At 52.8% G+C, this 21476-nt stretch overlaps 1 protein-coding gene across 1 annotated transcript in view; it reads right to left on the reverse strand.

Moving 5' to 3' along the window:
* The window catches only part of PKNOX2 (PBX/knotted 1 homeobox 2), a gene marked incomplete at its 3' end in the record, with an annotated part of 257006 nt that overhangs the window by 140382 nt on the left and 95148 nt on the right, over positions 1-21476 (reverse strand). The gene's annotated exons all lie outside the window — the stretch shown is intronic.

Here is a 21476-nt window from a genome sequence, read left to right on the forward strand (position 1 = left end):
AGATAAGGAACTGAGGCTCTGAATGGGAAGCAGCTAGCCCAAGGTCACACAGCTTAAAAACTGGCAGAGGCAGTTTTCAAATCCCATTTGGTCTGACTCCAAAGCCCATGCGCTAACAGCCCCTCGTTTGGAGCTAGCAGAGAGCTCCTCCTGCCTCTGAAGGTACTTGGAGATTCTCCTCATTTGACAGGCTGAACAGTGAGACCCAAGATGGGAAAAGGGATGAGGCCAAACTTCCCACGTAGCAGCCACGACAACAGCAGTATCCTGGCAACGACAGCTCCAAATGGGGAAATGTCCCAAATGGGGAAATGAGTTGGATGAGGGCAACTCAGAGGCCAGAAACCTCCCCGCCCCCATTCAGCACAGTGGTCTTTTTCTGGATCTTTCTGGTTTGGGCAGGCCAAACTCAGGCATCTTGTTTTAAGGGTACATGTGAGTTCGGAGGGCTGAATTGCTCTAAAAATAAAATTCTTCCCTGGAAAACTGTAGATTTGCTTTTCTTAAGAGTTCAAGAAAACCTCCCGTGATTGTCGTAGGGGATTAGAGCTAGAAATCGCTGTTCTTCTTTAATCTCCGCAGTGGTCCCTAGGCTGGCGAGCTGGATTTCACGGCAAAGGAAACATGTGATTTGTTTTGTCCAAAAGTCGTGTTCCCCAAACATTCAACAAACATCCATTGAGGACCTGCGTTATCCAGATACTTTCCCTCAGGCCATCTCATTTAATCTTGAGAGCAACCGTCTAAGGGCCTGTTATTTAAGGCAGTGGTTGTTATTACCCCCATTTAACAGATGAGGAAAGACAGCCAGTCATCTGGGAAGTGGCCAGTCAGAATTCAAAGCCAGGTCTGCCCATTTTGCAAGTTCTCATTCTTTACGACATACACAAGCCGACTCTGTCTGGCGCTGGAGTAAATTAAAGAAGGGAGTGGACTCTGGGGATCTGGGGACAAATACAAGAAAATCTCAGGCACAGCAGCCTGATAAATATAGAAAGGGAAAGAAGTTCTATGTGACGGCAAGTCAGCCACTGGGAAGGCTTCGAAGGAATATTTCTAAAGGGATTTGTACGAATTGGGCCTGTTCTACACGTTCCTAGAATCACACTTGACCGAATCCCATGTATATATTCCAGGCTCTCAATCCTTTTCCTCCTGAGGTAGTTCTGAGTTGATTCTGGCCATCAGCTCTTACAGCTCCAGAGGGGAGGCTTGGCCCCAGAAAGTGGCCTGAGCTCCGGAGGATACTGACCCCTGGGCGACTCTGATGTGACAGTTGGGCTTGTCAGCCCTGACCAGCAAGTTCTGAGCTACCTTTAAATTGTACGCAACCCCTGGTTCCAGAAAAGCTGTGTAGCCAGTGCTCAGGAAGCCAGTGCAGCCACTCAGATCCCCGGTTTCCTCCGGCTCCCCCTCTGTCTTAACCCTCTTGCTTGGAGACCCTCCACCTCCTGGCCTAAGACAGAGGTCCCACCCTCTACCCTCCTGGAAAGCAAGCAGGTCTGGGGAGGGGGAGAGAAGGAGCCAGGCATAATCCTTGCACTACTCAGCCACAGGTGTCCAGTCGCCCTGGCACCAGGGACAGCCAGACCTTGCCATGCCTGTGCTGTCACCGGCTGGGCTGGGAGGGCCAAGGGGAGCCCAGGGAGATGTGTGGGGCATGTGAGCACGTGAAACTTGGAGACTCATCCTTGGGAGGACTGCAGCCAGGCCCTTTACTGGGAGCACTGAGTAGAAACACGTATCTCCCCCTCCTCCCCAATACTCCCTGTGACACTCACAAAGGAGTCTGCACCAGGGCAGCCCACTTGAACTCAAATCCAGTAAGGATTTCCTAGAGATAGTTCAGTTACTCTCTAAGTTATGGAAAAAAGCTAGAGAAGACCCATCCCATTCTCTCCCTAACTTAGACTGGCTTGGGCTTGTCCTTCCCGAACATTTTTGATACTAAAGTCTGAAGGAGAACTCCCGAATACCAGAAAGGAACTTTTTTAGGGGAGACGTGGCCTCCCCTCGCTTCTGAGCAGATGGCCTGGCCCCCTCCTCCCCCAGTTCTAATTTCCCATTCAAGATCCCAAATGCCATTCCCCAGATGCCTGCAGGTTAAGAGGGGTGGTTATGAGCTGAGCTTCAAGCAGCCCCAGGAGTCTGGGTGCAGGTTCAGGCTGTCACGAGGTGCATATCAAAGCAGGAGTTTAAAAACTGTACTGGGAATAGTGCAATTATCTCGCTTCACCACATTTCTCAGCCTCGACTGAGGTTTAATTAAAGCCAAGTAAAAACAGAGTCGCCATTTCAGATATCACCCCCACTGCATGCTGGTTAAAAAAAAAAAAAAAAAATCCTTTATCAGGGACTTAAATTTTTTTCTGTGGGTATCTTCCAGCTCAGTTGGATATTATTCCTTCATAACAGCCACTTTAAAGAAAAAAATATATATTTAATATATATGTATAAGATGAGTTAATCCCCCATAATCTCCTTGAGTTGTACCTAAAACACAGTTTCTTGTAGGTGACCTTTTCGGAAGAGGCTGTTCCTATGGCAACCCGCATTGTTTGATTCAGTCAAGAGAAAAATGGTGCATGGAAGTGTATTTAATTTTACTTAATTTGATGCTGTATTTAACACTTGCACAGGCTGAAAGGAGAGAGGGGCTGAAAGGCAGAGCCAGCTCATCGGGCCACGTTCACCAGCATCCTATCCTGAGGGCGCCCCAGGCACCATGATGCACTCAATACCTGCTCCTGGCTCAGGGCTGAGGGAGAAGGCTCTGAGGAGTTCTGCAGGAAAAAGGAGGGACAGGGCCCACCAGGCAGCCCCTCAGATGCTGGGCCACCCGGTAGCCACTGCAGGTTGAATAAAAACGTAGCACACGTGGGTGGCAAAGCTTTGGACCAAGAGTTAAGAGGCCCGGGTAGGGTCTTGGTTCTATCACTCCTGTGCACGTCCTCATCTGAGACATGAGGCAACCGAATCCAAAGAGCTCTCAGGTATCTTTTAGTGCTAAGCCTGAGTCCTGTGTGCAAGTCTATGCGCAAGTCTGTGTGCAAGTCTATGCGCAACTCTACGTGCAAGTCCTGTGTGCAAGCAGACTCTGAACTTCACGGAAGGAGCGCTGGGCTCCGGGTAGACACGCAGTAAACGATTCATTCATGTAGTCAGACAGGAGCCCACTCCGGGGCGCGCCACAGCCTGGTCCTGAGAGGTCTGGGTACAGCCTTGCCCACTGCAGGTCACAGGCCCTGCACCTACTTCTTGCCACACAGGCGTGCCCACAATCACAGACGGGGGTCCTGAAGCAGGATAAGCAAGGGCACTTGACCAAGGTACCACCGAGGGTGACAGGGATGGAGGCCCTAGTCCAAGCTCTCCGTGGCCCCTCCAAGCCAGGGACGTGGCCCTGCTTGGAGCAAACGTGGCGGCCACGAGGCGAGAGAAGGCACAGCGAGACCAAGTGTCCTCCCAGCCGCAGCTGCTCTGCCCCTGCTCCTTCTGCCTCAGCTTGGACGAGCAGCGTCCACGAACTGTACACCTACCTCTGTTCTCAGTAAATTCCAACCCCACTTATTAGCTTGATGACCGCAGACAAATCGTTTAACCTTACAGGGCCCAAGTTTTCTCATCTGAAAGATAAAGGCATCGACTGGGGATATCTAAAATGACATTCTCTGTGATACAATTCTACTCTTCCATTCCCATATGCAAACAGCTAACACACGTCCAGGGGTGGACTGGGTTACCACCTAGATCTGCAGTCACCACACAGCGTTAACTGCAGCCAGTCAGCCCCTCTCCTCAGGTCTCCAGCTGAAGCCCCCACAGTCCCTCAGGCCTCCATCACGAGCCGAGCCCCGCAGTGCCACTGCCCTCCACCGCACACTGCGATGACTTTGAGGACAAATCCCATCATGCCTCAGCTTCCCGCCTACCTGAGTCTCCAGCAGGATCCTAAACCTCCCAGATCCGGCAGCGCTGTGTAGATACTCAACTCCACGCTGTGTATGTCCCCCCAACCTCCCCCTCGCTCTTCCCTCCCCACGTCCTCTCACTATGCCCTCTGGAAATGCAGGTCTGCTCTATCTCCTTCACTTTCTTGCTGTAAGTGAATCCTGGCGTCCCACACCAGCCCTGCCCTGGCCCCAGGATGTGTTTTCTTGGAAGCCCTTCTTCTTGGTGGAAGAAGTTTTGTCTCCCACATCTGATGTACTTCAGAATGGAAAGGAGGGTATGTATCTTCCTTGCTCCCCATCTGAGCTGTCTCTTTCTACTTTCAAAAACCCAAGCTCATTTGAAGAGCTCATCATCAGACCTCGTGACCCCCCCTACATATATAACGCTATCATTCTACCAACGTCCTGGTCATTCCCCCTCATTCATGGACGACTTCAGCACCCAGATCGCTGAGGCCTTCTGCGCTACTGTTCCCGTCATCATTGTTGGAGACTCCAACATCCATGAAGACGATTCATTCCATACCCTGGCCTCTTAGTTCCTGGACCCTCCTGGCTCCAATGAGCTTTTGCTCTGCTCACACGGTCGTTCCCTAGACTTGGTCACACCAATTACTGAATCACCCACTAAATGTAGATTTTCAATGTCCCACTTTCTGACCACCCTCCTTAGTGCTAGCTTTCTCTGACGCTCCCACTCCAGCAATTCTCCAACCTTATCAAGACCTTTGTTTCATTAAAAAAAACAACAACAACAACACTTTTTTATCATCCACTGCTACCACTCCCCGCCTGCGCCCACTTTCTTCCCTGCCCGGCTCTGATTCCACAATCCACACTCCAGCTACTCCCTTGGCCAACAGCCTGAACCTTCTAGCCGCCCTCCTTCCACCGTACTGGTCCAGCGGGACTCCAGCCTGGTGTCCTAGCCACTTATTCGGGGCCTGCATCAGGGCAGCTGAACATTGCTGGAGAAAAACGACACAGATTTACTGACTAGACTTGCTATAAACATGACCACAAATTTCACTGAACACTGTCAGAAAAACCTACTACACTTCCCCAGAAAATTCAATTTCCCAGTCTCTGGGGAAACTATCATACTTCCTTGTCTCCCCTCAAGTCTCCAACACTCCCTCCCCTGTCCCGTTCTCAGCTGATGACCTTGCTGTATATTTCATAGAGAAAATAGATTTCTGTAAGATGAGAACTACCTCATCCTCCCATCGACAAGTCCTGCGTTGTATCTGCATCAGAACCCACATACGCTGCCATCCCCTCCCCCCAAATCCAGTGGAAAAAGAATCCTGGCTCCTGTGCAAGGTCAGCACCTGCATTGGCCTCCTGTGCCGTTCCAAACTTTTTTGGTTCTTTGCAACTCCTCTATTTCTCCTTGCATTACCATTTCTCCCTCTTTCCTGGGTCATTTCCACAGGCATACAAACATACCTCCCTTAAATAAATACTCCCTTGAACTCACTCCTCCCTCGACCGCACTCCGTCCTCATTTTCTACTTCCTCTTGAGCTCCCTTCACAGCACATGTACTCAGAGGAGTTGTCTCTGCTCAGCATCTCCACTTTCTCACCTGTGATTCTCTTCTCACTTACTAAAGCCCACTCCACTCACCGTTCCACTAATGACTAATTACCGAGATTACGAACGACTAGATCTTGCCGAAGGAAAGAGCCAGTTCTCTGTCCTCGTATGGATCTCCCAGCAGCAGCTGGCACAGTTGCCCAACTGTTCCTTCTCAAAAAACTTTCTTCCCCAGGCTCTGTGACGCCTCCCTCGCGAGGTTTTTCTTATGCCTCACCGGCCCTCCTTCTCCGTCTCCTCTGCTGGCATGTCCTCAGCACTCTTCCTCCCTGCACCCTCTCTCCCTGCGTGATCTCACGGGAGCTCTCAAACCTCTCGCACACACAGGGCTCTCAGAGCTACTTCTCCAGCTGTATCTTTCCCAGGTCTCCAGACAACTGTATTCAACCATCTACTCAACACCTCTGTCGAGGTGTTTAGAGGCATCCTAGACGTGGCACATTCAAACCAGATCTTTCGATTTCCCTCCTCAAATCCACACACTCCCCTCCTGCCAAGCCTTCCCCACAGAAAGTACCCTCTCCACCCACTTGCTAAATATCTACGTGCCAGGCTTGATTCCTCCGCTCCCCTCAACCGCATCCAATTAATCAGCAAGTCCCCTCGGCTCTCCTCCCAAAGTCAACGGGAGCAGAACCACACGAATCCAACCACTGTGCTCTTTACCCACTGCCATGGCTGAGACCACGTCAACAGAGGCTCCCGCCAGGTCTCCTTGACTCCCCCAGCAGCCACACTGGTCCTCTGCCCACAGTCAGCTCTCCCCTCCCTCCCACTCACAGCCTTCCAGTGGCTCCCACTACATGTTCAGTCAGAGCCAGACGCCTGGGCGTGGCCTGCTGAGAGCCTCTGCATGGCCCCATCTGCCTCTCTGATCTCATTTCCCTTCATTCTCCCTCTCGTCTACTAATTCCCAGGTGTGCAGGTTCAGGCCCACCCTGGCTACTTTGTTCTTCCTTTTCCTTCTGCTGGAGATGCTCTTCCCTCCTATCTATACATGGCTGCCACCTTCTCATCCACAAGGTTTCAATACAAATATCCCATCCTCAGAGAGCCTTCCCCAACCCCAGCCAAGGCGCTCTCCTCCTGGACCTACTTCATCTTCGTCACAGCATTTAGCAGGACCTAACATTTTCTTATTTCCATGCTTGTCCCTTGTTTATTCCCTCTTTCCCTGCCCACTTAGAATAGAGAGTCCCTCAAGGCAAGGACTCTGTCTTGTTCAGCACTCCTCCCTGCACCTGCCGCAAGGCCTTGCACACAGGAGGAACTTAATATTTGTTGACTGCCTGCCTGAAGGAAGCAATTTGTGGCTAGATGTAAGGGCAGAGGAACTCTGAGACCCACCGCAGAGGTGGTGAGGGCAGGCCCTGCTGTCTCACTCACCTCTGTGCCAGGACCCGACCTGCACTGCGCCCGGCTCACAGCCAGTGCACGAGGAATATGTGGGATGCATAGCATCTTGGAGTTGGATGTTCTCCTAGCAGCCCTGATTAACCTTCCACCTAAAGCAGGATTTTCCATGTATTCTGACATCCCCATGATGTCAGGTGGTCATTGAACCTTCCAAGACCCTCGAATGTTCAGTGAGGAAGCCCAGCAACTGAGAGGGTAGCCGGGGCCACTGCCCATAGAGCCTGGCCTGGGGTGGGGGGACAGCCTGCAGCCCCAGGTCAGTCCTCCTCTCTGCAGACTGCACTCTGTGGATGTCCCCCCCCAACGCCTGTACTCCTGTTTGCACATCCTTGCCTGTGTTCTTGGTGTCTACTTGGTTCTGTAGTTTATCAAAAAGTGAAAAAATAAAAATAAAACCCGGCCACGGTTTGGTGACGAGCTCTCCGCCGTGCACAAGCCCAGCACCACAGAGGTGATGGTGCCGCTTGTAGCACGACCCCTTTCTGTGTCTCATGAGGGAACAGGACCCCCTCTGGGAGCTGGGATGTCTTGTCTACTACTGCCGAACATCCCTCACCTTTCTGGGGTCAAGCACTCCCTTCCCCAGGATGCTAAGGTCACGAAGGCCAGGTGGCGCAGTGGTTAGGGACGTGGGTCATTCAGACCTGGGTAAGACCCGGCTTACGTGACCATGGGCAAGTTACCTGATTCTCTGAGTCTCGGCCGTGAAACGGGGATAATGACAACACTTAGCTCAAAGGACTAGTAGAAAAGTAAATGAGGTCGTTAATGCAAGGCGCTTAGTACTGCTCTGGACACACAGGAAGCCTCCGATAAATGAGAGTCGCCAGAGGTATTAGGTCCTCCAGTTCCACCCTCTGGCCCCGGGGCCAGTGTAATGCCACCTTCACCAGTGTTGGGAGGAAGGGACTTCTCATTTGGCCTCACCCTGGTCTTACTTGGAGTGGAGAAGATTCTTATTCTGCTGGTTCTGCTCCTGGGACGTGACTGACCGTGTCACAGGTGTCTCCGAGGATAAGTTCCCAGAGGCAATGGGGTAGCCATGCCTACACCCTCTTGAATCTCACAGCTTAACAAGGAGTTAAGCCCTCACCCAAGTCTTTGTTGATTATGGGGAAAAAACCACCAAACTACGGTATGTTAGAGCTGAAAGGACCCTCCCTGTGCCCCCTGAAAGCATCTAGTCCCACCTTCTCATTTTGCTAATTAGGAAACTAGCCCACAGGAGCCTACAGGGTCCCACAGCGAGAGCTGGAGCCTCCTAACTCAGGATGGTACCCTCCAATCTATCCTCGCTCCCAAAATCCCTTCTGGTGTAGAGAATCATATGTAAGAGACCAGGCCACGAGGGACCTTACCCCTAAGTCTCTCCATCCAGGCCAAAGCCGAGAAACTTCTTCTTTGCACCGTTTTTCCTCAGCCCTTGAGGAAGAAAGTGGCCTAAGGGGAGTCTCCAGGACAGAGGGCAGCTCAGTGCCAAGAAGACTGGCAGCGGAGAACCTGGGCTGGCTTCCTGCTGCGTCCCCATCCCTGGTCTTTTATCCCACCCGCCCACCCCTCCTTTTGCATTCTCCTCTTTTCTCATTTTGCCTGGGCTGCCTGCCTTTTCGGCTGTTTGCTCAAAAGCTGGGCTCTGTTTGCTGAGCCGTTATTCATTTCCATATTACCTGGGATATTTTCAGCTGCTCCTCTGGGCTTTCAGGAGCATTTCAAGTGGTGAGAAGCAACGTGGGCTGCAAAGGCAAACACACAACCATGACCTCTGAGCCTCGCCGGGGAGTTTGTTCATCTTATCAGTGGCTTCCTGACAAGCACAGCCACCGACTCCTGGCCCTACGCTCAGCCTCTCACCCCGTGCTTCTGGGGAGCAGGCCATGCTTTCAGAGAAACAGGCAGCTAGTTTTCTCAAATCCAAGACTGAGGCGGCGGGCTGGCTTGGGTCAATGACATGTAGGGCCTTTGGCCCTCCCTCCCCTTGCGGGATGGCCTCCCTGTGCCGTGGCCCGAACCAAGAGACAGCATCTCAGAGGCCCTTTCATCACCCCCAGAAACAAGGAGCAGTGAGGCAGCCGGAGGAGTGGATCCCCTCTCCTCCAGCAAACGGCCTCAGGAAGGTGCTGATTCACCGCTGCTTGCCTATACACAGCAGGCCCAGTGCTGCAGACACAGGGCATATGTGGGAACGACAAAGGAAGGGAGACGCCAGAAGGAAGAAGGCTGCTCCTCTTGGGGGGACACTGGAGCGTTGCCCCTGGCCCCTATTTACTTGACAAGCTTAAAGCCCAAGGAAGAACTCTTTAATGCTCCGCCTGGTCCAGGGTGGAACCGGGCCGGAATCCTCTACATTATGGGGGGAAGGGGAAAGACATGGGCAGTCAATTGACTGAGTCTTGGCCGGCCCATGTGTTAGTCCCATGACCTTGGCAAGTCAAATTTTCTGCGTCTCAGTCGTCTCAGTTATAAACCTGGGACGATGACAGGACCTATCTCACGGTTAATGGGAGCATCAGTAAGTGGTGAAGGGCTCTGTAAATGTTAGGTTTTACTCATCCAGAGTCAGACATTCCATCAGCGGATCAATCACCCAAGGAGCCGGAATCAGCCACGTCGAGACAGACTCACGGAAAAACACCTGCCATGCTCTCTTCACACCCCCACTCTCTGAGACCCAGAGGCACCACGGCCACCGGCTCTCGCCCCCTGCCTCCAGGCTTCCATGCAATTTGTTCCACATGTTCCAGGAGACCAGGCAAGAGGCTTGGGTTACTGGGTGTTTGTCAGGATTAGTAAAAGGCCCTGAGTGGCTCTGGGCTTGTCACGCTCTCTGGGTTTGTCACGTAGCACTGGTGGCCCATGGCCCCGCCACTCCAGGCACTAGACATCAGAAAAGCAAGAGTATCAACAGGGCAGAGGGACCGGTGGTGAATCTGTCATGGGGGACGGGCAGCGGCGGCCTCCCCATCAGCATGCCGGGCCCCTCAGGGACTCCAACTTGAGTTACCTCACCTCGGGGCTCCACGGGCTAAGTGAGTGGAGCCAGGAACAGGCTCTGGCCTGTGAGCTGGAGCAGAGCCTGCAGAGGAGATGATTCTTTAAGTAACTGGTGGGGTTTTTTTCTTGAAGAAGTCATCAAGTTACTGCTGTCTTTCGCCTAACTCTGCTAGTTTCATGATAGGACAGACACGGATGGACTAAGTAGAACTGAAACCAGAGCCTCGGGGTGCAGGGACCGAGTCTCCGCCAAAAACCAAGCACCCCGCAGAGTGTCTCAGGCACAAGGTCTGCATGGTGAGTACTGAGTGAATGAATGAATGAGTGAGATGGGGGAGGCGCTGAGAGCTGAGCCAGGCGTGCACTCCAGGTGCAAATGATGGGAGAAGGTCCACTCAGGAAAGGAGAACACGAAGCACATATCCAGGTATTGTTCAGCATCAGAGAAGTCCAGAAAGAGAATATGAATCTCTTTACCCATAGGACATAGTGGACAAATGGGAACGTGGTCTTAGGAGAAAGGAAGAAGCCCATTTTTCTAAAAGCAGGGCAAACGCCTGGCAGAGAATGTGAATATATAGCCTAGAGACCGGCTAGGGCACAGTCTGAGGGTACCAATCCTGTGGCCACTGCCATAGGGAGGACAGGGTGACAAGGCACAGAGCAGCAAAGTTATTCAAACCTCTTCCCCACCCCCAAACCCCCAGAAGTATCATCAGCTCCTTGTGAATGCCACGGAAATCAAGTCACTGGGGGGTCACCCTGGAGAACCTTCTGTTTCATCCCCGAGGCAGCTGAGGCTCAGCCTCTTTGATCCCAGCCAAGCGGGAGCCCCTGACAGGCTTGGAAAACCCATCCCCCAGGGCCTCTCAAGTCAGACGTCAGCCTCCCCAAATAGCCCACGCCTGCCACAGACCCAGAGCCGGGCGCCCAAGTGCGGGCAGGAGAGTGGGTGCCGGTTCTGATTTCCATGTTTCTTCCCACCATCCTATTTCGGGAGACGCGAAATGCAGATAACATCGGCAGAGCCGGTCTGGGAAGGTGGGCTGGGAGCTGGGCGCCATTTGTTCCAATTTTCTCCTCAATGGAACCCCAGGTTGACGAGGCCACGCTGGCCTTCCAGACGAGTAGCAAATGGCTAACTACAAAATAAAGATTCTTCCAAGACACTAGCTGTCTCCTCCTTATTCTCTACCCCACCAACCAATTAATGAGAGTCTGGGCCACAAGTGAATGGGCGATTTTTAGCTTGGGAACACACACTGAATGATGTGATGCCAAGCATGGGGACAATTAGAAAAGCTCTCCAACAGGGGGAGAGACTGATAAATGCCGCATCAAAACCAAACTTAAACCCCCCATGACTTCAGCCCAAAGCCTGGGCCTCTGAGATGACACATGGAGGGGCGTGTCACAGCAGGATTAGCAGACTCCGTCCAAATAGAGCCACTTACCGACTGCAGAGGGAGGACCACACCTGGGGTCTAGAAGCAGAGGATGCTGATGTCACTCACCTGGCTCTCGGGATTCCCTCCCTGGAGAGTGGGGGGAGGGGTGGGCAGGTGCTAGTGCAGTCTTGTTTCCAAGGTTGTGCTAAATCCAGAGGAACTGATACATCCAGAAACACTGCACTCTTCAAATACTAGTGCTTAAAACCTGGGGGAGGAGCTGCTCTGGTAGACAGGTTCCTCAAGGGCCATAAAGATTGCTAACGGGGAGGGGGAATGAGCAGTGGCAATGGTGGAATATTCGGGAACAGGGGACGTTCTCATCTCTGTCGCCTGTCTCGTTTACTGGTGTGTCTCTAGTGCCAACAACAATGCCCAGCACGGATGAAGCACTCAGTAAATTAAAAAACAGTTGAATGCAAACGTGAACCCTAATCTCTAGGAGACTGTTACTCTTCCCAAGCCAATCCTTTGTGGGAACTCACCAAAACAAAAACGCGAGGACCACCACCACAACTTGCCTCCACCCCCAAGGTGTAAGAGCGACTGCATCTAAATGTCCCGGCATCCTTCAGGACATGCAGGCTACCAAACGCGCTTGAGGAGACCTAGACCACCCCCAACCCATTCTGCTGAAGAGAGAAGCGAGTTTCCCGTCTTATTCCCAGACTCACTCTCAGCCCCAGGCTGGGCAGTGGACACCATCTACTTCCATCAAGCAAACTCACACAAGGGACCAATGGCCAAGGGGCCAAGCAGGCTTTGCCTGGAAGACTTTGTTGCATCTCTGCAAATGCTAGCGGGCAGGTTGAATTCCCCAGCCCTGGCATTAATTGTAGCCCATGTGTTGTGATTACAAAGTGGAATTAAATGACATGCCAAATTAAAGAGTTATTTTTTCTAATAATATTTTGCATAGGATGTGTTTATAACAGCATTAATTATTTACGCTGCCATAGAAAGAAAGCATAAATATAAAGAGAGAGATCAGACAGTTCCTGTAGGAGAAATAAAATGAAAACCTCCATCAGGATGATGAATACCTTCGGGGTTCTTTGGGGGAACTTCGGGCTGGTGCTGGGTGGAGGTGGAGAGAGAGGGGCATCTCAAGAACGAATCTGACGAACGTTATCGAGGCTTTTGAGGGAGGAATACGTTAAAAATGAAAGTGAGTACAGAAAGTTTAAATATTTAATATCTGCATTAATTCCAATTCACACTTTATTTTTCCGATTAAAAATGTACAAGAATTCCCATCACTTTCATCCTCCTCCTGTGAGACGCTTCGCAGTCACAGTTTCAGGGACCACCTTTAGCAGCACCCAGGTTAAAAAGGGCATGAGACAGTAGCACCGCCCCACAACCGCGTGGAGCCCTCCCCCGCCCCCGCCCCCAGGCAGCTACAGTTGTTGGCCTCGGGCGCCAGAATGACTGATGGGACCAAAGCCCCTTCCTGGTCTCCTCAGCCTGTCCCAGAGGGGACCACGGAATTCTCAGAGATGACGCAGCCCAGTTGTGGGTTTAAAGTGCTTGCCCGAGTGCAGACCGAGTGCAGACCTTGTGGGTAGAGGAGAAACACCACCACTGAACCGATTTCTCCTTGAAACAAGAGATTTCCGTCACAGAGAGCCCCCAACCCCCGTGCCCTCCAGGAGCTTTTATTCTAAGGCCTACCAAGCTTTCTCTGCATTAAATGATGTTACCGTGAGCCAGAGTTAATTTGGATATGCAGGGGAGGAATAACTTCCTGAAGATCTAAAGGTCGCAGTTGAGAGTAATCTGCATCCGTGCAGCTCCCAGCTTCGGCCCGGCCTGCAGCCCGGCGTTAAGATGGCGAGCAAACCCCGCTCATAATACTAACAAAACATACATCTGTGTGCCTTGAAAAGGCACTTTCCCACATCGCATCTGACCCCATGGTTCCATGAAGTTGTCAAGGGGCTGTTACAGGCCTTCATTTTACACACAGGAAACCCACGTTCCAAAAGGCCATGTGATAGGTCCAAGGTTCCCTACTCCGAATCAAAATTCTTCCCACTGTTATATCGATGCAGCTTCTCCAGCATATGGTTCCCAAGTACTCAATGCAGAGGGAAAAGGGAAAACTGGACTGAGAGATGCCTTTTGAGCCCACTCCCTGACTTCTGAGCTGCAGTCGGCCTGGTGACACCTTCAGAGATGGTGACAGTGTAGGGGGAGTGACTGCTCTCTGCTCACCTAGAGGGTCCGCTGGGTCCTGGCCACCGTGTTCCTCCCGAGACTCTCGTGACCCTTAGGCCAGAGACCCTCAGAGGAGAGCTGCTGACAAAAGTTGTCTCAACATCACAGATGTAGAGAACAAACATGGACACCAAGGCGGGAAAGCAGCGGAGTGGGTGGTGGTGGTGGGATGAATTGGGATTGACATGTATACGCTAATATGTATAAAACGGATAACTGATAAGAACCTGCTGTATAAAAAAAGAAATAAAATTCAAAAAAAAAAAAGTTGTCTCAACATCTCTCTGACCCTCTGGGCTTTAAGTTGTCAGACACTGATGTGGCGTTTTCTCCCTTCTCTCTCTCACAGCTCTCCGCCCCCTCCCATCACTTACCACAAACTCCTGTACAAAACACCTTCATAAATAGTGCTGATTTAGCTTCTTGTTCTAGTCAGGCCTCTGCTCAAAGACAATACCCTGCCCCCAGCCCCACTCCTCCTCTTGTGTCGACTGATCCACAAAGCGCCTATAAATCAACAGAGAACACACCCACAGGCTCCCCCCTCCCTCCATCAGAAAGCTGAGCAGGAAATCACGCCTGTGGTGGGATCAGAGCTTATCGATCTGGTCCTTGAAGATGTTTGGGGTTGTTTGTTGTTTTTACTCCCAGATACCCGCTTGAACAGGCCCAGCCCTTTAAATGAGATGAGCAGAGCGAGAAATCATCCCAGCTGAACGTCTGGAGAGCAGACTTCCTCCCTCTTCCTCTTTCTCACTTTATTCAGAAAGCCTGCTTCTGAAAGGGCACGGGGAGGGAGGCCCCAGCAGGTAGAGGGCAGGACCGGGGGAGCTCAGAAAGACTGGCTTCCAGGATAGCCCCTCTCTACCAAGGCTCTGGGGCCAGCGCCTCCTCCCATTTGCTCCAGGGACAGGAGCGAGGTCTGCATGGTCACAGGAGCGCGCCCGCATGTACGCGGAGATATGTCTGGTAGAACAGCTGCTGGGGCTTCGCCAAGAAGTCTACCCGCTCCTCCCCACTTCACTGGTTGTGAACTTTTCAGATGATGACGGGGGAATGGAGGTAGCAGAAAAGAAGGTAATTTAGACAAACAAATCTGCTGGTCAGGGTCCATGCTGCGCAGGTGACAGTAACAGACACGGTGATAGCAATCACAGAGCTGACACCTTGCAGGGATAAAACCCCTTCCTCCTAAGGGCTCTAAACAGTCTCTCTCTCACCGATATAAAAATCAAAAGAGAGGTAGGATGTTTGCAGAAGGCGCACTCCTTAGATCCTAGCGCAGTGAGAAGCACCTTATAGGCATTCTTGTTTTTCCTCATTTCCCTCTGTTCTGTCCTCATTTCCGTGTGCTAACTAAAAGGATTTAAAGCCTGCGCCTAGAGCAGAAAGAAAGCACTGAGGCCTCTCTTGCCACCCAGCTCTTGTGTGTAGATTGGTTGTGCTGCTGTAAGAAAAGGGGCGGAGACCCGGTAAGAAATTCTGTGGCTGTGCACGTGAATGAGAGGTGCCTGCTGTATCAGGGTGTAGGATCTGGGCAGCCAGGAAAGAGGAAGGAAACAGGGGAGAGCTCTGGGCAAACTTAAGTGGGATCACCTTCGTTCATAAGCCTACTTTTATTTTTAAAAAGCTGTTTCCCGAAGAACTAACACCCCCTTTCCACCTCCAGACCCTCAACCAAACCCTCCAGAAAAGCAGGCCTGTCCTGCAGTCTCTCTCTTGCAAGCATTTTACTTGCTTAGGGAGAGTGAAAGCTTCAAAAGTAAAGGAGGGCTTCCCTGGTTGTGCAATGGTTAAGAATCCGCCTGCCAATGCAGGGGACATGGGTTTGAGCCCTGGTCCAGGAAGATCCCACATGCTGCGGAGCAAAAAAGCCCCTGCGCCACAACTACTGAGCCTGTGCTCCAGAGCCCACGAGCCACAATTCCTGAAGCCCACGCGCCTAGAGCCCGTGCTCCACAACAAGAGAAGCCAACGCAATGAGAGGACCACACACCGCAACGAAGAGTAGCCTCCGCTCACCGCAACTAGAGAAAGCCCGCGCGCAGCAACGACGACCCAACACAGCCAAAAATAAGTAAATAAAATAAATAAATAATATATTAAAAAAAAGTAAAGGAGATCACAATTGCTAAATGCCCTCCACAAACAGTGAGACGTACCCATTCACAGGCATTTTCCTGGAAATGAGGTAAAGTGGGAAAGCAAAGGACTGGGGGTCAGGGGACTGATCAACTGTGTGACCTTGGATAAGTCGCTTAACCTGTCTGAGCCTCAGTTTTCTTCCTGCTAAAAACAGAGAACTCTTACCTTATGGGGGTTTAAGTCTCCTAAGCTAATTCTTACTGAGTTCTTGCGCATTGGTCATTGTCACATTTACCATATCATTCAATTCTCTCAAGAACCCTGTGAGAAAGGAACTATTCCTCCCTTCTGAGAGACGGGACAACTGGGCAGAGGGCTGAAGTGACCAGCCTACAGGATGGAGCCCAGGTGTTCGTCTCCATGGCTTACATGGTGTCCACTCCACCACAGCTGTCTCCTGACGGGCAGATGAGGTCACGTCCACGCAAGGCCTTTGGAAAGTGTAAAGGCTGGAGAAGGTGAGGTGTTGTTTCTGAGAGTTTGGGCAGTAAAGGGAGGAGAGGGGCACTTTTCCATTTTTAAGCTTCGCCATTCGGGGTCCTCTTTCTAGACGCTTGGCAGCCAGAATGTTCTCCTCCCCTTGTTCTAGAAGCACTGCCTCACTTTTTAAAGCAGTAAAACCACAGATGACCCTGGAACCTTCGGGGGCAGTTGAGGGCAGAGGTGGACCTGTGAGGGCTTCCCTCCCTCCTGAAACTGGAGACAGCCCAGCGCTGCTTCTCCACCTCTGCTCCGGCCCTCTGAGGGTCCAGGGCAAGACCGCACCAGACGCCAGTCTCCACCTGGAATGAGATCATCTGGGCCACGCTGAGCAGCCAGCCAGGGGTGAGGAGGTGGGGGAGGACAGGAGGGCTGAGACCAGCCAGGGCTGGGGGTCTTGTCACAGGGCCCTCTGTGGTGCTGGCAGCTGGGGGGAGCGTCTCCGATGCTGAGGGACTCCAACAGAGCAAGGCCTTGCAACTTCTTGTAGAGGCTGTTTGCCAGGGGGGTTTGTTCACAGGATTTGAAATAAGGGTACCATGGTCATAAGTGTTCAGGAAGCCCTAGGTTAAACTGGGTTTTCCTGAATACTGGACTTGTTAAAATCTTTACAATTGAGACAAGCCCTGTAACTCTTCAAGAGGGGGTGTCCAGGCAGCGTCTCCCAAGTTGGTTAGCTTTGGCACGGAGCCCTCTGTGCTGCAGAGCCCACTTTGGGAAGTGCTAATCCAAGGCAACTCTCCCATTTCACAGATGGGGCCAGGGGAGGATGGGAACTGATGCAGCTTCTAAAATTGGCCACCTCCCCGAATGCCCCGCATCCCCAGGGGGCTGAGAATCCCTCCACACCTGTTTCCGAGGATTAGGGAAATGTGTCTGGCTGCAGCTGTGGTGCATGGAAGAAAGGACATCTGTCCCCTCCATGGAAGGGGGTGGGGTAGTAAACGGAATGAAGGGAGGGGAAGGAAAAACGAGGCCCCTTGAAAGTGAGACGCCACTGAACACAATAGAGGAGCAAGACAGCTGGACACGTCACCCCAAGAACACTCTGTGTCTCTACAGGTCTTAGCAGGGACCACCCCGGTCACTCGTCAGGACGCCAAGTCCCAACCCCAGGGCCCAACCCTGAAGTTATCAGGCTTACTCAGAGACACTACCCCTGATCCCAGTTCCCCCATTTGCTAGTGGCTCCTTTCTAGAAATAAACGTGTGTCCAGTGACAAAGTCCTCACAGCCCCCAAGGTCACAGTAGCCCCAGCTGTGCTCCAAGGGACCTGGGGAAGGAGCTCTGGTCTCCCTCACAGTTTCTGGAGCTGAACAGCAAGTTCAACCAGGGAGAGGAGGGAGGCGGGGAAGTGATTCTCTCTGCGCAGGAATGGAGGCGTGATGCCCCCATGCCTCCCCACCCCCAGGCAACCCATTTCTGGCCCCCAGCCTCAGTTCCTCACCCAGAAAATGGACCACGGTCCCTGGTGGTTCCTAATCTGTCTGTTCTCTAATGAGTCTCCCTTTCTGAAAGTGTCAGGCATGGCCCCAACCTGCTCAGGTTAAGGGAGTTTATTGCTAAGGGGCTTGAGAAAGATGACCTTTCCCATCCTCTAAAAATGTGGAGAGGACTGACTATGACCCTGTCTTCCCCTGTGGTCTCTGAGGGTGGGGTGAATGGGATTCCCATGGTCCTGGAGGAGCTGGATGGAAGGGTGCAGAGATGGAGGCCAGTAAAAGCCCCCTCCCCCGCCCATTAGACACCATTCCGGGACTTTCTCCTCCCAGCTCTGAGCGCCGCCAAGGCAGCTGTTGTCCAGATCCAGACAAAGACCTGATACTTCTTCCAACCAGGCCGAGCCAGGCGGTCCGTGGATGAGTGGGGGGTGGGAGGGTGGCCAAGGGGCGGGGCGAGGGACAGCCAGGACCGGAAAAAAGTCTGCCTGTCTTGTCCTTTTGGTCCACACCCTTTGTGCTAAGACGAGACTGGAGATAGCCACTTTCTGTGAGGCCCAGCCTGGCCCTCGGGCAGCCTCTCCCCCTCCTGCTTTGCTCCTCAGCCACATGCCCTTGGGCTGAGCTAAGTCCAGAACCCGGCTGAGTAGGGGAATTGTTCTGAGAAAGTGGCCCGTTGGCTGGTTGCTATGGAAACCGACATACCACAGTGCTGACCCCGGAGAGGTTTAGCACACTCCCCCAGCAGGGATGCCAGCAGCTGGACTGCAGCTGTTACCTCGCAAGTGGGGGCTGGAGCCTCCGCCAGCAGTCCCTGCTGTTGGCCTGAACTAGTCCGGGCAGCAGATCCCCTGCATTTGCTCCTCCACCCCCAGTCCCCTCACAGCCTCCCCCTCCCCCTCCTGCAGCCGGGAAGGGAGCGCTGAGTCTTCCCAGGCAGGAGGTGGTGTGGGAGGAGCAGAGCACGCACCAGGGAAGCATGGTGCATCCTTGAAGTGTAGTACAACATCTGCCCATTGTATTGCTGGAGAAACTGAGGCCCACAGACAAGCAGGGGTTGGCACCCGGCCAGCATCACTCCCGGACACAAGCATGGGGATGAGGGGGCATCACTGACTGAACAAAAGGGGCACCAAACATTGACCACAGAGATAGAAAGCGGGACACACGAAGAAGAGGAGTGAGATGGGGAGCAGTGGGAGAGGAAGACAGAGCTCCAAGCGGCAGAGAGAGTCAGAGAAGGAGACAAGAGAAGGGTGAGGAGGGATGAGGCTAAGTCCTGGCTAGTTCTGAGCCCCGCCCTCCCCTCCAGCACGTGGCCTGGAGGAGGCATCAGAGAGGATGGACTGGGAGGGCCAGCGGTGGAGGGGTATAAAAACTGGTTTCAGGGCAGCATCTCCAACCATCCCATAATGCCTCGAGCTCCCCAAGTGGCCCAAAGCAAACACGTCAACCCGCCTCCCCTCCGAGTGTGAAGCTTCAAGACTCAGGACGGATGCTAAACAAACACTCCCAGCCGGAGAGGTGAGATGGCTCTCCGTGGGCGCCCCATCAGCCAGCCATCCCTGTGTGGCAGGAACACAAGTTCCTTCCATTCCCCGAGTAGTCGAGTAGCCTGCCTCACACCCGGTTTGCTCTGACCCTCATCCCCAGCCTTGAAGGTCCCTTGGGCCCTGGGCCCACTCCCTCCCCCACTTCCCTTCCTCTAGAACTGGGTCGTGAGCAGGTGGCCCCCCTCCTCTCCTCCAGAACCCGTCTCACTGCTCCTGATGAATTTACACCCTTTTCAATACTCCTCCCCTCCAGCCACCCTAAAATCGTTGCTTGCAGGAGACTGGAGGGCAGCTCTGCATCCTCTCATCCTTTTGAGATGCTGGGCAGTTGTTCTCCTTGTGAAGGCTTCGCTCCACAGACATGGGAACCCCTCAGGAATGTGCCACCAATGTAAACTCCCTCATTGAAGACCATGCTCTGGGGCAGGCCAGCAGCTTGCTTTTGCATTGACCACCTTTTTAAGCAAAAATCTGGTACTTACGTGAGTGATTTCTATTGTGTTTGCTGCTCCGACAAGTACAGCGTCAGAGCTGGTGTCCTTCTCCTCTGGCCTTCTGAGCAAGACCAGCTGGGTAGTTATGGACACTTGGCCTTGACTTGGGGGTAAGAGACGCTGCCCTAGACGTGCCCCCGGCCAGTGAGGTAATCAAAAGGCATTTATTGAACAACGACCCTGCACCTGGCACTGTGGGTGTGGTGGCCAAGGGGGCATGTGGAAGAAGTCTCGGGCAAGGACCCCTGTCCAGAAGAAGTTTGCAGTCTTAATGGAAAGCAAGATGGACCCACCACACGAAGCAGACAAATCAGGAGTCAGCAGCGGAGCACCCTGCGTGCTGATGCCACAGGCGCTGAGGTACCGCTCTCCAAAGAGATGCCATGGGAGGGTTCCTGCCCACTGCCCAAGGCCAAGTGCAGACACTCTCTCGGCATCGACGGTTCTTTGCGCAAACCGTGGTGGTGAGGGCAGAACCAGATCTACCAAACCCTCCCAGTGGTGCAACTCCAGCCAGAGCTGGACATAAGACACAGATACCCGAATCCAGGAAGCAGCAACATCCCATCCCGACAGCAGGCATCTCTTTACCCTCTCACCAGCCCTTCAAATGTGAGAGATGGGCCAGGACCCAGGACCCACGGTCTGAATCACTTTAGGACTTGTTCAAATTCTGCCTGAATAATGACCAGCATTTACAATTTCCACAATCACTGTCTCATTTAAAATCTTCTCCACCTCCTGTGATGTGGGTGGGATTATGATTCCCTCGTTACAGACGAGGGGAAAGAGGCCCAGGGAAGTGAAGGACTGAAGGCAGCAAAGCCAGAATTCTACCCAGCCCTGCCGTGTGGGCCAGCCCCCTTCCCATGACCACAGGGCATCTCTGATAGTCTTCTGTTTCTCACAGAATCCAGCACAGGGTAGCTGGTCAGTAAGCATCTCTTGCACAGCAGGAAAGCACAAGTCGCCCTGAAGGCCGCAACAAGGCGTGTTCAGCTGTGTCCGTGCGTGTGGCAGGGATGCCGGTAGAGGATGCAGCCCAGCCTGCAGGCACGGTCAGCCTCCAGGGAGGGTCACCCCAGCCGCTGAGCTGCCATCTTGAAGGGATGGTGGCAAAGGAAACTGAACTACAGTTTTAAGTCGAATTCACTTCTAAAGCATCTTCAAAACCCCCAACCCATGTGAGCAGCCAACATCCTTCTGATTAAAAAACCAAAAATTGGAGGGTAAGGGTAGGTGGGAGATGAGGATTGAGTTGGGACGGTCAGCAGAGAGCAGGGTGTGTGGCGAGGAGCAGAAGATCAGCAGGTAGACAACACAGGAGGCCAGGCAGGCCCCCAGCCAGGCTCCCCACGGCGGGGTCCACAGCCAAGCTTGAGTCAGTCCTCTGAAGCAAGGGAAGGCAGGTCCTCCCCAGGGTCCTGAGAGAAGGAGATGCCAAGGGTGCCCTTCAGCTGGAGCAAAGCATTGAGCAGGAGAATCCGAGGGGCCAGGCTTAGCGAGCGGGAGCCGGACCACAACGCCTTGTCTGTGCAGATGCCTGGGGAGCACCGACGCGCTGGGGCAGAACGGCCCGGGCACATGGAGTGATCTAGAACCAGAGCCACAAGCTGGAACAAACAGGCCACTTTATTTATTTATACTTTATTGGTCACTTATCACAGAATTTTTTAAAACGCTGGAGCTGGTGGAGATTTTAGGGACCACTTTGTATGTGCCCTGGCTCAGTGCCTAG

The sequence above is a fragment of the Leucopleurus acutus genome (assembly GCF_964270905.1).
Source record: "Leucopleurus acutus genome assembly, chromosome: 8".
Classification (NCBI taxonomy): Eukaryota; Metazoa; Chordata; class Mammalia; order Artiodactyla; family Delphinidae; genus Leucopleurus; species Leucopleurus acutus.